Raw genomic sequence first — 16701 nt, 5'->3', positions numbered from 1 at the left:
GTATTGGCGTATGGCTCCTGAGACTTGCAAGTGGGTCCCTCTTCCAGGCCGTGCACCCCTTGTTGAGGGATGACCGTGCTATGTCACAGGTGAGTGCCGTTCCCCCAGGGCAGTTCTGGGCTGCTGGGCTGTGTAGGGAGGCTCCCAGTCTGCTGAAATGATGGCTGAATGGGGCTTTGTTAATTCACACTGCTCCACCTTCCCAGCTCTGGGACAATCAGCTGAGGTTGCAGGGAAGGCTAATGTCCACGCCCAGTTTTGTGGTGTGTGCCTGTTATTTGAAGCACTTCCGTCACACTGGGTTGTCTGGGGCAGCTCTGGGCTATGCTGCTGGCGATGGGCAGGAGTGTTTCCTGTCCACCAGGATGATGGCTGTGAGCGGACTCCCCCCTTTTCTTGGGAAGTTGTGGTGTTTAGTGAATTTTCTCAGCTACTGGATTATTGCCTTTTGTCTCAGGGCTCTCTTAGTTCTGCTCTTGTCTTGACCTGCCCAAATTGCAAGTCTTTGAAGCTTTCTGTATTGGGCTTCTTAGAGTAATTGTTTTAGAAAAAGAAAAAAGGATTAAAAAAAAAAAAAAAAGGGCCCTCCTCACAGATCTAATGGGTTATTGAAATGCTAAGAGACAAAGCAATTAGGGCCATTAAGGAAAGGTCCACAGGGCAGAGAGATCAGCTTTTCTTCGGGATTTGCATATGAGCCTCAGGGCCTGAGCTCTGCCCTTCCCCTTTCTATGTTCACCAGAACTCCAAAAATCCTCCGCTTTTATTTTGGAGTTTTTCGTGCTGTTTTTTTCTATGTCTGTCTCCTCTCTGCTGGGCTGGCTGCTCTCAGATTCTCTGGTGTCTGGTCTCAGTCTATCTATGGTTGGAGTTTGGATCAGTAGAATGAGTTTCCGATAAGGGTTGCCACTGCAGTTCTCCCTTCTCCTTCCCGGAGCTGACAGCCCCTCCCCCCACGGGACTGAGCCTGGCAGGGAGGGGTGCAAGTCCCCTGGCCACAAAAACTTACAGATTTCGCTGATCTCAGCAGTTCCACATTTTCATGAGTGATGTATGAAGTATGCCCAAAGTCAGATTGCTCTGTGGTGTCCAGTCCACGCAATTCCTGGCTTTCTACCTACTTTCCTGGAGGAGTAACTAAAACATACAGCTCACTAGTCCGCCATCTTGCCCCGCCTCCCTGGTTTTCTTCGAAATGTTTTTTATTGTTCATTTGTTTTTTAATTTTTTGATAAATAAAGTTTTTTAAAAAAAGAATGTACATCCTGCTCTGCTGGGGTACAATGCTCAGTAAATGTCTGTTAGGTCTAATTCATTTATCATTTTATTCAACCTCTCTATTTCCTTATTGATCCCCTGTTATATGTTCTGTCTGTTGATGAGAGTGGTATATTGAAGTCTCTAACTAGTATTGTAGAGACATCTGTTTCTCTCTTCCATGTTGCCTGTGTTTACCTCATGTATTTGGGGGCACCCTGGTTAGATCGTAAATATTTATGCTTGTTATTTCCTCTTGGTGGATTGCTTCTTTTATTAATATATAATAACCTTCTTTGTTTTTTATAACATTTTTGCATTTAAAGTCTATTTTGTCTGATATTAATATAGCTACCCCAGCTCTTTTCTGGTTACAGTTTGTATACAATATCTTTTTCCATCTTTTCACTTTCAACCTATTTGTGTCCTTGGGTCTAAGGTGACTCTCTTGTAGACAGCGTATAGATAGATCATATTGTTTAAATCCATTCTGCCAATCTGTGTCTTGATTGGGGGAGTTTAATTCATTAACATTCAATGTTATTATTGTAAAAGCAGTACTTTCTTCAACCATTTTATCTTTTGGCTTTTTAATGTCATATCTTATTTTTGTCTCTTTTTTTTTACCCTCTTCATTACCCTTTCTGATAGTCTTCATTTCTATACTCTCCTCCAAGCCTCACTCTCCTGTCTTTTCCTTTCGGCCAGTAGCACTCCTTTTAGTATTTTTTGTCGGGCAGGTTTCTTCTTAATGAATGCTTCTCAGTTTCTGTTTATCTGTGAATATTTTAAATGCTCCCTCATTTTTTAAAGGACAGTTTTGGCAGATAAAGAATTCTTAGCTCGCAGTTCTTCTCTATCAGTTCCTTAAAAATATCATACCACTACCTTCTCACCTCCATGGTTTCTGATTAGAAATCAGAACTTAGTCTTAATGAACATCCCTTATATGTGATAAATTACTTTTTCTTGCTGCTTTCAGAATTCTTTCTTTGTCTTTGGCATTTGACATTTTGATTAGTGTGTGTCTTGGGGGAAGTATATTTGGATTACATATATTTGCAGTACATTGTGTTTCTTGGACATCTACCTTTAGGTCTTGCATAATAGTTGGGAAATTTTGGCCATTATTTCCTCAAATATTGTTTCTGCCCCTTTTCCCCTCTCTTCTGGAACACCCATGACACATATATTTGTGCATTTCTTGCTGTCATTCGGTTGCCTGAGACCCTGCTCCATTTTTTCCATTCTTTTCTCTATCTGTCCCTCTGTCTGTAAGATAATTTCAGATGTCATATCCTCTAGCTCACTGATACTTTATTCTGCCTGTTCAAATCTGCTGTTGTATGCCTCAACAAGAAGAGGCATTTTTTTGTATTTTGTATTTTTATCTCTTCTATTGTGACTTTCATTCCTATAAGTTCTGTTATTTTTTTTTTTCATACTTTCAAATTCTTCCTTATGGTCACCCAGTGTCTCCTTAATATCCATTTTCTCTTCTACCATATTTTCCTCATCTCCTTGAATTGATTTAGGAGATTTGTTTGAAAATCAGTGATTAGTTGTTTCAAATCCTATGTATTGTCTGAAGTTTTAATTTGTTCCTTTGGGCCATATCTTCCTGTTTCTTGGTATGCCTTGTAATTTTTTGCTGGTGTCTAGGCACCTTGTTTTCTTGATGACTTTACTGTAGGAGTCAGTTTCTCTCTCTTGCCTAGGGTTTCTTGTTGATTTGATTTGTACTAAAGCTCTATTTTCACACTTGGTTCAGTGTGTTTTATACCTTCAGAATAGCTCGTGTTTAACTGATCAGGAAATTTTCAGCCCCTATTCATCTGATTCTTGCCCTGGATATATGGTACAATTTTTGAGACTGTACTATTTCTGCAATTGTTGCACTCCCAGGAGAAAACTTCCTTTCCCTGTTCTTCCTTCAGGAATGTTGATCTGTTCTGCCTGTTTTTTTATTTGCCTCTATATGTTTACACACACACACACACACACACACACACACACACATATATATAATTGAGATTGTTCACATACCATACAACTATACAAAGATCCAAAATGTACAGTCAATTGCACATGGTACCATCATACAGCTGTGCATCCATCACCACAATTAATTTTTTTTTCAATTTTTAGAACATTTTCATTACTCCAGAAAAGAAATAAAGACAAAAAAAAGGAAACTCAAATCCTCCCATGCTCCTAACCACCCCCCCTCCATTATTGATTCATGGTTTTGGTATAGTATATTTGTTACTGTTGATGAGAGAATGTTAAAATACTACTAAGTGTAGTACATACTTTGCAATAGGCATATATTTTTTCCTAAGTGCCTATTATTAACTTCTAGTTATAATGTCATACATTTGTTCTAGTTTGTGGAAGAGATTTCTAATACTTATATAGTTAATCATGATCATTGTCCACCACAAGACTCACTATTTTATACATTCCCATCTTTTAACCTCCAGCTTTCCTTCTGGTGACATATGTGACTCTGAGCTTACCTTTTCCACCACCTTCACACACCTTTCAGCACTGTTATTCTCACAACATGCTACCATCACCCCTGTCCATTTCCAAACATTTAAGTTCACCCTAGTTGAACATTCTGCTCATAATAAGCAACTGCTCCCCTTTCTTTAGCCTTGTTCTATATTCTGGTAACTTATATTTCATGTCTATGAGTTTACATATTATAATTAGTTCATATCAGTGAGACCTTGCAATATTTGCCTTTATGTGTGTGTTTTTTTCACTCAATATAGTGCCTTCAAGGTTTCTTCATCAACCCATTTCTTTTAAGATGGTTTTATTCATGCACCATACATTCTGTCCTAAGTAAACAATCATTGGTTCCCTGTATAGTCATGTATTTATGTATTCAGCACCATTGCCACTATCTATATAAGGGGACATCTCCATTTCTTCCACAAAGAAGGGGGAAGAGTCAAAGAAGGCAAAGAGACAAAGAAAAAGAAAAGAGAGAGAGAGAGAGAAAAAATGACAGCTAGAAAGCAACAAAAGGAAAGATAGCATTAACCTAAAGTAGAATAAAGAGTCAGACAACATCACCAACGCCAGGAGTCTCATACCCTTCCTCTATTCCCTCCTCCCCCCATGTAGATTTAGCTTTGTTATATTAAAGGAACCATAATACAATGTTTCCATTAGTTATAGTCTCTAGTTTGCATTGATTGTATTTTCCCCCATCCCACCCTAGTTTTAACACCTTGCAATGTTGACATTCACTTGTTCTACCTCATGTGAAAACATGTTTGTAACTTTTATTATGATTGTTGAGCACCCTAGTTTCCCTGAGTTACACAGTCCCAGTCTTTATCCTTCATCTTTTGTTCTGGTGTCCCACATTGTCCCAACCTTCCTCTTTCAACCATACTCACAGCATCTTTGTTCAGGGTACTTACATTGCTGTGCTGCTATCTCCCAACATTGTTTTCCAGTCTTCTCACTCTTGTCTTTTCCTTTCTGTCTTCAGTGCTCCCTTTAGTGTTTCCTGTAGAGCAGGTATCTTGTTCACAAACTCTGTCATTGTCTGTTTGTCAGAGAATATTTTAAACTCTCCATCATATTTGAAGGACAGTTTTGCTGGATATAGGATTCTTTGTTGGTGGTTTTTCTCCTTCAGTATCTTAAATATATCACCCTACTTCCTTCTTGCCTCCATGGTTTCTATTGAGAAATCTGCATATTATCTTATTATCTTATTAAGCTTCCTTTGTATGTGATGGACTGCTTTTCTCTTGCTGCTTTCAGGATTCTCTTTATCTTTGATGTTTCATAGTCTGATTATTAAGTGTCTTGGCATAGGCCTATTCAGATCTATTCTGTTTGGGGTACACTGCATTTCTTGGATATGTAATTTTCTGTCTTTCATAAGAGATGGGAAATTTTCATTGATTATTTCCTCTGTTATGGCTTCTGCCCCTTTTCCTTTCTCTTCTCCTTCTGGAACACCAATGACATACACCTTCCTTCTTATTGTTTTGTCCTTAAGCTCCCAGAAATGGTGCTCGTATTTTTCCATTCTTTTCTCTATCCTTTTGTGTGTAGGCTTTCAGGTGCCTTGTTCTCCAGTTCTTGAGTGTTTTCTTCTGCCTCTTGAGATCTGCTGTTGTATGTTTCCATTGTGTCTTTCATCTATTGTGTTGTGCATTTCATTTCCATAGATTCTGCCAGTTGGTTTTTCAAATTTTAATTTCTGCCTTATGTACGCTCAGTGTTTTCATTATATGGTTCATCTCTTTTGCCATATCTTCCCTAAACTTCTTTTTAAATTTTATTTTGAAATAAATTCAAACTTACGTGAACAGTTGCAAAAACAATACAAGCCCCATACACAGAACTCCAGCATACCCCGACCCCCCTACCCCGATACCCCAATCCACCAACTTTAACAGCCTGTCACACCACCATTTCTTTCTTTTCCTCCCTCCCTCCCGATCATCCATCATCTATTGCATTGTCTTCTGAACATGACAGCAAGCTGCACACATCCTTGAACAAACAATATAATTCACATATACATTTCCCATGAACAAGAACATTCTTTTATGCAATCCCATTAAGTGCAGCTAAGAAGTTCAAGAAATTCAACATTGATACAAAGCTTACATTCTATACTTGCTTTTTTTTCTTTCTTTTGTCCCAACTGTGTCCCTTTGAGCCTCCTCTCCTCCATCCTCAGATCTCATCCAGGATCATCCTTGGCACTTAATTGTCATTATCTCTTTAGACTGTCTTTTTTTTTTTTTTTAATTGTGGAAATATATATACAGCCTAAGTCTTCCCATTCCAACCCCTCCCTAGCATTCCATTAGTGGAATTAATCACATTTAGATTGTTGCAATGCTATCACCTTCCCACCATCCATTACTGGAAATTTCCCTTCACCCCAAACAGAAACCCTACAGTCATTTCTTAACTCCTCATTGCTCCTTCCCCCACTTCTCGTAACCCTTACTCTACTTTTCATCTCTATGGTCATATTCTCTGACACTTTCTTTGTGTTAACCATGGGGCTTAAATTTAACCTCTTAAATCTATAACAATCTTGTTTTTCTTTGATACCAACTTAACTTCAATAGGACACGTAAACTATGTTCCTATACTCCTCCATTCCCCCACCTTTATGTAGTTCTTGTCAAAAATTACCTATTTTACATTGAGTCCAAAACCACTGATTTATCATTACCATTTATGTATTTTAGATCCTGTAGGAGGTAAATAGTGGAGTTATAAATAAAAAATATAGTAGTATTGTTATTTATATTTACCATGTGATCTTTACTGGAAATATTTATTTCTTCATGTTGTTTCAGTCAATTGCTTAGTGTCCCTTCCTTTCAGCCTGCTCAATTCCCTTTAACATTTCTTATAGGGCTCATCTACTGGTGATGAAGTCCCTCAGCTTTTTATTATCCAGGAATGTTTTCATCTCCCCCTCATTTTTACCCTCCATTTGTTTGTGAATTTCCTAAGTCTCTGATGGTTGAGTTTTGACTTCTATTTGTATTCCATTGTGGTCAGAGAATGTGCTTTGAATAAATTCAATTTTTTTTTTTAAATTTACTGAGGCTTGTTTTATGTCCCAGCTTATGGTCTATTCTGGAGAAAGATCCATGATCACAAGAGAAGAATGTGTGTCCTGGTGATTTGGGATGTAATGTTCTATATATGTCTGTTAAATTTCTCTATCTCTCTCTCTCCTTTCTTTGTTTCTCTGTCAGTAGGGTTCCCTTTAGTATCTGAAGTACAGCAGGTCTTTTATTAGCAAAATCGCTCAGCATTTGTTTGTGAAAAATTTAAGCTCTCCCTCAAATTTGAAGGAGAGTTTTGCTGGATAAAGTATTCTTGGTTGGAAATTTTTCTCTCTCAGAATTTTAAATATGTCATGCCACGGCCTTCTTGCCTCCATGGTGGCCGCTGAGTAGTCACTACTTAGTCTTATGTTGTTTCCTTTGTGTGTGGTGAATTGCTTTTCTCTTGCTGCTTTCAGAACTTGCTCCTTCTCTTCAGTATTTGACAGTCTGATCAGAATATGTCTTGGAGTGGGTTTATTTGGATTTATTCTATTTGGAGTTTGCTGGGCATTTATGCTTTGTGTATTTATATTGTGTAGAAGGTTTGGGAAGTTTTCCCCAACAATTTCTTTGAATACTCTTTCTAGACATTTACCCTTCTTTTCCCCTTCTGGGACACCAATGAGTCTTAAATTTGGACGTTTTATTTTGTCTATCATATACCTGAGATCTATATTGATTTTTTCTATTTTCTTACCCATTCTTTCTTTTGTTCTTTAATTTTCCATTTTGTGGTCTTCGAGGAGGCTGAGTCATTGTTCAACTTCCTCTAATCTTGTATTATGAGTATCCAGAGTCTTTTTAATTTGGCCAACAGTTTCTTTTATTTCCATAAGATCTTCTATTTTTTTTATTTACTCTTGCAATTTCTTCTTTATGCTCTTCTAGGGTCTTCTTTATGTCCTTTATATCCTGTACCATGCTCTTCTTCATGTCCTTTATATCCTGTGCCATGCTCTCGTTGTTTGTCCTTAGTTCTTTGATTAATTGTACCATGTACTGTGTCTCTTCTGATCTTTTGATTTGGGTGTGTGGGTTTGGGCTCTCCATATCATCTGGTTTTATCATATGCTTTAAGATTTTCTGTTGTTTTTTGCCTCTAGGCTTTTGCTTTACTTGATAGCGTTCTTTCTGGATATAAAAAATACCGACCTCTAATTTTTCAGATCTACAGCTTGGTGGCGTACACCTTCTCTAACTAGCCAGCAGATGGCATCCGCGAGTCACCTATTCCCCTCAAATCAGTTCTCCCCGACTTTGTCTTTGTGGTGTGTGGGGATCTGATTCTTGTGGGGTTCAATTGGTGCACCAAGTTTGGGTGTGTTGTTGGTACCGTCCATCCTGAATGTGGGGCATGTGTCTGGGTAGTTAGGGAGGCAGGAGATCTTTAATAATCAAACCTCCCAGGTGTTTCCAGAGATGTAAGGCTGTTGCAAGAGTCTAAGCCTTCATTACATTCTTGCCACAGATTGTCTCTGCTGCTGACCCACAAGTCCTTGGTATTGGCATAGGGTCCCTGGGATTTCTGAGCGGGTCCCCCTTCTCAGCCATGCTCTTCCAGGACCTCTGCTGAGGGAAGGCTGTGCCACATCACAAGTGTGCGCCCACCCTCCTGGGAAGCCCTGGGCTGCCGGGCCGTGCAGGGGCGTTTCCAGCCTGCTGTAAAGATGGTTGAATAGGGCATGTTAATTTCCCCCTTTTTGCACAGCTCCGCCTTCCCAGCTCTGGGATAATTAGTTGTGGGTGCGCTAAAGGCCACTGTCCACGGCCATTATTGTGGTGTGTGCGCGGTGCTGCAGGAAACACTCCCCGTCACACTGGGTTTCTTGGCACGGCTCTGGGCTGTGGGTCGGGCCCTGGGCAGGAGCGCCCCCCACCCACCAGGGAGATGGCTGCAAGGGGCATGGTTTCTTTCTCCTTTTGGCTCCCCTCTGCCCCCCTGGCCCTGAGACAATCAGCAGCAGGCTATCCTCCACGCCAGACACTCCTGCCATGCTTCACTGCGTGGTTCTCACTGTTGTAACCGTAGCCGCTCCCGGGTTTTGTTTTGTTTTGTTTTGTTTTTTAAAGGAACTAGTCCATCTCCAAACGCCAACCCATGGTTTCCCCACACTGCAGTGCGGCCACCGGACTCTCAGCCAGCTCACTCACTCATTTCAGAATGCAGACTCCCGGTTTCACTAAATGCATGGTCCCTGTGGATTTAGCAGACCTTGGCTGGCTGGTGCATCACTGGAACTGGTGTTCTGGGTCACTTTCTGGCTTTTATCTGGTATTTTTCACAGAGGCATTGTTTTGCCCTGTCTCACCTAGCCGCCATTTTAGATTCTCCCTTCCCTAAACTTTTTGAATTGACCTAGTATTGTTGTTTAAATTCCTGTATCTCAGTTGAAGTGTAAGTTTGTTCCTTTGACTGGGCCATAACTTCATTTTTCTTAGTATAGGTTGTAGTTTTCTGTTGTATAGGCATGGTTTCCTTGGTTACATCAATCAGGTTTTTCCCAACCAAAATGGGCTCCGGTCCCAGGAGGAAGAACTATTCAGTATCCGGTTTCCCTGAGGGTGTGTCTTAGAAAATTGTTACACCTTGTGAGGTGTCAGGTCACTGTGCTTTTCTGCCCAGCAGGTGGTACCTGTCAGCCTATAACTCCAGAGTGCTGTAAGGAGGTGTGGCCCATGGCTGTTTTCCCCCAGGCTCTGGAGTCTGGTTCTCAATGGAAGGCAGGTAGTAGAGCTGGGCCCCACCTTTTTCCTCTTAGAGAAGATAGACCCCCCCCCCCGCCCAGGGAGAGGTCATTAGCATTTGAATGGTCTCTCTCTACCTGTGGTATCTCCACCTTTGTCTGGGTCAGAGCTCTGGGGACTGAAAATGGCTGAGGCTTTCTCCAATGAGCTGAAACAGGGACAGAAAGCCCCCTTCAGGGCCATTCCATGGCCACGCTCCAGCTCTTCAAGGTCAGCAGTCACCCAAAGCCTCTGTCTGCTTGTTGGGCATTCATAGCTTGTATCAAGCAGTCCATGTTTGTTAATCAAAACCCCAGTTGGAGCTCAGCTGAGCTGTATTTGCTTACTGGGAGAGTGCTGCTCTCTAGCACCACGAGGCTTTGCAGCTCAGGCCGTGAGGGGAGGGGGCTCCCGGCTTGGATCCATTGTTTTTACTTCCAGATTTTATGCTGCAATCTTGGGCATTCCTCCCAATTCAGGTTGGTGTATGATGAGCAGACAGTCATGTTTGTCCCCCCGCAGTTATTCCAGATTATTTACTAGTTGTTCCTGGTTGTTTAGTCGTTGTTCCAGGGGGGCTAACTAGCTTCCACTCCTCTCTATGCCACCGTCTTAGGTGAGTCTTGCCTCTATATGTTTTTAACACTCCTTTTGTTATCTCTAGTTGCTTTTACCTAAAGGGCTGATTCTGGGAGGAGGGTCCCCCAGGAGAGGACCTTCCCAGGTCAGTTTTTCCCAGTCAAAACAGGCCAAGGGACCCATGGAAAGGGTGTAAATAGGTTCCAAAGTGCCCTGGGGAGGAGACCCAGAAGGACGCCAATCTTCTCTATGATAGTTCCCAGGAATTGTGCTTTCTTGGCCTCCCTAGCAGATGGCACTCTTCATCCAACTGTTTCCCACAGTCCTACAGTGGTAGTGTGCCTTGAATACTCAACCAGCTCCTCCCCTGCTGGAGGTGTTGTTGAGACAGAGGTTGCCAGCTGCTTTTGGCTCGGGTGGGTTGAAACTGTTGCTCAGTTTCCAGATCCTGCAATCTGAATTTTCTAATCAACAGCCACAAACTGTGGTGTACCACGTCCCCTCCTTTTCTTGGAGAAGAGCCACCCTTCAGCAAACTGTTCTCTGCTACCCTGAAAAGTTATGGTATATCTCAGTCAACCACTCTGGGAGTGGGGTTAAAACAGAGGTTGCTGGCTTTCTGTCCCGGGTGGGTTGAAACTTCAGCTGTGCTTGGAGCTGGAACCCAGTAGTGTGAATTCGCTAATCAAAAGCCACAATCAGCACCGCACCATGACCCCCTGCCCCCATTCTTGGGAGAGAGGGCTTCAGTTTCCAGCCAGGAAGGGGCTCCCAAGGTAGCCTTGCATGCCAGTGGGGGCCGGTCACAAGCCTCCACAGTGCGAAGAGATCTACTCACAGATTTTCACTGCGATTTATCAGTCTCGTTCTTCCACTCATTCCTGGCTGGTGTTTGATGTGTTTCTGGTCTCCAGAGCCCCCCAAACAGTTGTTTCAGACAGTTCCTGGCTATTTAGTAGCTGCCCTGAAGGACGAACTGAATCTTAGAGCGCCCTAGTCTGTCTTTTTGAAAATCCCTCTTTCCCTCATTTTTGAAAGACAGGTTTGCCAGATATATAATTCTTGGTTGGCAATTTTTGCTTTCACCGCTTCAGTCTTATCATCATCTCACTGCCTTCTTGTCTCCATGGTTTCCGATAAGAAACTGACATTTATTCTTGTGGCTTCTCCCTTATATGCAACACATTACTTTTCTCTTGTGGCTTTCAGGATTCATTTGACAGTTTGACTGTAACATGGCGCATTGTTGGTCTATTTGGGTTTATCCTGTTGGAACTACATTGAGCATCTTATGTATATATTCTCTTGTTAACATTGGGAAGTTTTCAGCTGTCAACTCTTTGAATATTCTCTCTATCCCTTTCTCTCTCTTCTGCTGGGTCTCCCACATTGCATATATTGATGTATTCCCGAGGTTCCTCAGGCTTTGTTCACTCTTTCCCATTCTTTATTCCCTCACTCCTCAAACGGGATGATTTCAATTGTCTTATCTTCAAGTTCTCGGATTCTTTCTTCTGCAAAGCTCTAATCTGCTGTTAACCCCTACAGAGAATTTTTCACTTCTGTTTTACTGTGGTCTTCAGCTCTGTTTGGTTCCTTTTCATAATTTCCATCTATATTCTCTTTGTGTTCTGCTATCATTTTTCTGATTTCCTTTAGTTCTTTATTCCTATTTTCATTTAGAACTTTCAGCATATTTAGGACCATTTTTTAGAAGTCTTTGGTATGTCCCAGATTTGGCCCTCCTCATTGTTGTTTTCCAGTGTTTCCCATTTCTTGATATGTTTTGTGATATTCTGTTGAAACCTGTACATTTTGCTGTTTTAAAGCGTTATCACTGGAGTTTAGACTCTGAAGCATCTGTTCCTTAAGCTTGTATCCAGCTTGTATTCTGACAGAGCTTTCCCTGAATGTCTGGAACTAACAAAAAAATAAATAAAAGAAGATAAAAAAAGAATACACCTTTCCCAGTCTTTGCAGATTGCTCTCCTTCAGTGCTTATCCAGACAATGAGTTTAGAGAATAGCTCCTGGCCAAGATGTATGGGCCTCTATGGTTCTTTCTGCACATGCACCTTGTCTTGGGCATAGACGTTTGGCCCTAGGAACTCCCCCATTTACATGGATACAAACTCCCCTCTTCCATAGGAAGCAATTTCCTCACAGTCCCAGACACTGCACTATCTGTCCAAGAGCCGGCAATTCCTTGTCCCAGGTAGCTACTTGACTGCTTTTTCACAACGTTCTGTAGGAGCTTTCCATGAGCTACCTTCTACATGTAGGATGAGTTCCGGGATGACAAGTTTCTCAGGACAACACTAGATACACTGGGCAAGACATACATACTCCCAGATGTGTACTCCCTCCAGAATCAGGACCAGGGATCCACACTTGAAGGGTAGGCTGGCTTGGCACCAAGCTTGTAAGAGTGGAGGAGGGGCCAGCCATGGCACCAAAAGATCCTACTGCTTTTAAGAAGCCTTTTTCTTGATTTGGCACACACCCTGTTATTCCAGTCCTTTAACTGTTTTCTGGAGCTCCAAGAAAGATGCTTCTGCCATTCCTTGCTGGTTGTTCAAAGCTTCTTTAGAAGTCAGAGTTTTGGAGCTTCTCACTTTGCCATCTTGATTGGGGGAGGGCCCTAGAACATAATCTTTAGTTATAGCATCTAACAAACTCATAAAGATAATTTTTCTCCATTTACATTCATTTCAGTGGTCACAGAAAAAAATCAGACTTCCTGGGGTCAAATCCTAGCTCCATACTAGCCTTGCAACTTTGCACAAATCATTTAATTTCTCTGTGCCTCAATTTCCTTATCTATAAAATGGCAATGACAACCTTCATTAAGGCATTTGTGTAGATTAAATGAGTTAATATGCATAAAGCATCAGAATAGAGCCTACTAGGTAATAACAATACATGTTAGCTATTGTTACTGCATTTTATTATCTTAAGGGCTTACAGTATGAATTGACCAGTCTGACTCACTGAGCCATATCTCTGCTTCAGAATTTAAAAGTAGTATTGAAACAGGGAGTTAGTCAATCAAGGAAGCATAAACAGATTCAAAAGTCTTATAAAACCAGATTGTGGGAAGATGGCTGAGTAGGAAGCTCCAAGATTAAGTCCCTCCACCAAAACAACTACTGAACAGGTACGAACTGTTTCAGTCAACTATTTGAAACTCCAGGTGTAGTAGAACACTGTCCAGCATCCAGGCAGGATCTGGAGGAAGAGGCTGGTGCATTGTGAAAAAGACCAGTGAGTATCACCCTCCCTGCAGCAGCTATCATCCTCCTTCCCCCAGCCTTGTGGCAGGCAGCAGGGGGTAATAGAGCTCCAGTTCCTGGCTCAGCTTGCTGGTGCCAGGGTAGGACATAAAGAACTAGTCCTCCAAACTCCAGGGTTGTGTGGTCTGATGCCAGATCTCTACCTTTGATCAACTACTTCAGATAGCTGGGGCCTGCTCTGAGGGTGGCCAGTGTTTCAACCACCCTCAGGCAAAGCTGGCAGAGGAAAATTAAAGATGCTAATATTCCTCAAAACTATGGAAAACAATTAAAGGGCTGCATTATTCAGGCAGGTGTTGAATTTAAAAATTACAGCTTCAAAAGCCATGGGAGGAACTCGAAGTGTCCTTGCTGGCCTCTCCTCTACCCCGTTCATAACACACAGCGGTGCCAGCTTGCACTCCCATTGTGGGTCCCTGGCCCTGCTCCACAGGGAGCAGAGTGGCCCCTGTGTGCATACTTGGGTGCATGTATGTCAGTTCCAGTCTGTCGGGTGGAAGTCTGAGAGACTGAGCCTGGAAACATGTCTTAGGCTCACCCTCCCAGAGTTTGTTCTGAGAGCAGAGAAGCCCTTGCAGACAGTTAGGACCGTGTGAGAAGCAATTAAGTTGGTGCAGCCTAGGGAAAAGGACTACCTGCATTAGGTCACTCAAGAGAGCACCCAGGACAGGGAAAAGGTCTATTTCAAAGGGAGTAGAGGTGGCATTCACTCAAACTCCTGTGAACTATAAATGGGGAATTCTTAAGGCCCCTAGCAAGCACAAGCCCAGGAAAAGAAGGGGGTTCCTGGGTTCTGGCTCCACCCAGGCTCAGATAAGACAGGCAGAACCCTGCACTTCCCATATACCTTGGGTTGATCTGCTTGACGGGAATGTGAAGCTCTGAAAGAGACCACCAGCCAAATAAGAATGAATTTTCAAAGACAGTGAAAGACTTTTTGCCTTGCTTTGTTTGTTTTGATTAGCTCTGGCATTCAAGGAAACCTGCTATATCACTAGCTGGATACAAACTTAAGGACTTTAGCCCATGGCCTAAATCCCAGAGTTAAGATCCCTAAGTAAACAATGGACCACAGGTTGTAGTACAATTATTAAAAATGTGCTTTCATCAATTGTAACAAATGTACCACACCAATGCGAGGTATTAATAATAGGGTGGTATTGGGAATCCCGTATTTTATGCATGATTGTTCTGTAAACCCACAACTTCTCTAATAAAATAAGTAAACAGACAAATATGTAAATAAAAACTTTTAAAAAATTGTCTTATAAAACCCACTTGTGAGGAGAACCTAAAATGGCAGCTAGATGAGACAGGGCAAGAAAAACACCTCCGTGAAAAATACTAGATAAAAGCCAGAAAGTGACCCAGAACACCAATTCCAGCGATGCACCAGCCAGACAAGGTCTGCTAAATCCACAGGGACCTTGCATTTAGTGGAACTGGGAGTCTGCATTCTGAAACAAGTGAGTAAGCTGGTGGAAAATCCGGCAGCCGCGCTGCGGTGTGGGGAAACCATGGGTTGGCGTTCGGAGACAGACTAGTTCTTTAAAAAAAAAAAAAAACCTGGGAGCAGCTGCAGGTACGGCAGTGAGAACTGCACAGTGAAGCACTGCAGGAGCAGGCTGTAGCCAACGCCTCAGTGTCTGACGTGGAGGATAGCCCTCCCCACACCCACTCCTGATTGTCTGAGAGCCAGGGGGATAGAGGGAGCCAAAAGGAGAAAGAAACCATGCCCCTTGCAGATAACTCCCCAGCAGGCTAGAGACACTCCTGCCCGGGGACAGAGCCATAGCCCAGAGCCACGCCAAGAGTGTTTCCCACAGTGCCATGCGCACCCACAATATTGCCCGTGGACAGTGGCCTTTAGCGCACCCACAGCTAATTGTCCTGAAGCTGGGAAGGCAGAGCTGTGTGAAAAGGGGGAAATTAACATGCCCTATTCAACCATCCTTACAGCAGGCTGGGAGTGCCCCTGCATGGCCTAGCAGCCCAGGGCTTCCCTGGAGGCCGGTGCGCACTTGTGACATTGCACAGCCTTCCCTTAGCAGAGGTCCTGGAAGAGCACAGCTGGGAACGGGGACCAGCCTGGAAATCCCGGGGACCCTACACCAATACCAAGGACTTGTGGGTCAGTGGCAGAGACAATCTGTGGCAAGACTGAAATGAAGGCTTAGACTCTTGTAACAGCCTTAAATCTCCAAGAACACCTGGGAGGTTTGATTATTAAAGCTGTCCTCCCTCCCTAACCACCCAGATATATGCCCCACATTCAGGGTGGACGGCACCAACAACATACCCAAACTTAGTGCACCAATTGAACCCCACAACAATCAGATCCCACCACACCACAAAGACAAAATCAGGGAGAACTGACTTCAGGGGAATAGGTGACTCGTGGACACCATCTGCTGGCTAGTTAGAGAAAGTATACGCCACCAAGCTGTAGATCTGAAAAATTAGAGATTGGTATTATATCCAGAAAGAACCCTATCAAGTAAAGCAAATGCCTAGAGGCTAAAAACAACAGAAAATCTTAAAGTGTGTGATAAAACCAGATGATGCGGAGAACCCAAACCCAAACACCCAAATCAAAAGATCAGAAAAGACACAGTACTTGGCACAATTAATCAAAGGCCTAAAATCAAACAACGAAAGCATGGCACAGTACATAAAGGACATGAAGAAGAGCATGGCACAGGATATAAAGGACATAAAGAAGACCCTAGAAGAGCATAAAGAAGAACTTGCAAGAGTAAATAAAAAAATAGAAGATCTTATGGAAATAAAAGAAACTGTTGGCCAAATTAAAAAGACTCTGGATACTCATAATACAAGATTAGAAGAAATTGAACAACAACTCAGCCTCCTCGAGGACCACAGAACAGAAAATGAAAGAACAAAAGAAAGAATGGGGAAAAAAATCAAAAAAATCGAAATGGATCTCAGGGACACGATAGTTAAAATAAAACATCCAAATTTAAGACTCATTGGTGTCCCAGAAGGGGAAGAGAAGGGTAAAGGTCTAGAAAGAGTATTCAAAGAAATTGTTGGGGAAAACTTCCCAAACCTTCTACACAATATAAATACACAAAGCATAAATGCCCAGCAAACTCCAAATAGAATAAATCCAAATAAACCCACTCCAAGACATATTCTGATCAGACTGTCAAATACTGAAGAGAAGGAGCAAGTTCTGAAAGCAGCAAGAGAAAAGCAATTCACCACACACAA

The 16701-nt window shown here is 42.3% G+C and overlaps 2 protein-coding genes across 2 annotated transcripts in view; one reads left to right on the top strand and one right to left on the bottom strand.

Moving 5' to 3' along the window:
• XPOT (exportin for tRNA) overlaps positions 1–16701 on the top strand; it is a 271525-nt gene that overhangs the window by 121100 nt on the left and 133724 nt on the right. The window lies entirely within an intron of this gene.
• The window catches only part of C8H12orf56 (chromosome 8 C12orf56 homolog), a 152730-nt gene that overhangs the window by 58708 nt on the left and 77321 nt on the right, over positions 1–16701 (bottom strand).

Source organism: Choloepus didactylus, chromosome 8 (assembly GCF_015220235.1).
Source record: "Choloepus didactylus isolate mChoDid1 chromosome 8, mChoDid1.pri, whole genome shotgun sequence".
In the NCBI taxonomy this organism is placed as follows: Eukaryota; Metazoa; Chordata; class Mammalia; order Pilosa; family Megalonychidae; genus Choloepus; species Choloepus didactylus.
This window is presented reverse-complemented; position numbering and strand designations above follow the sequence as displayed.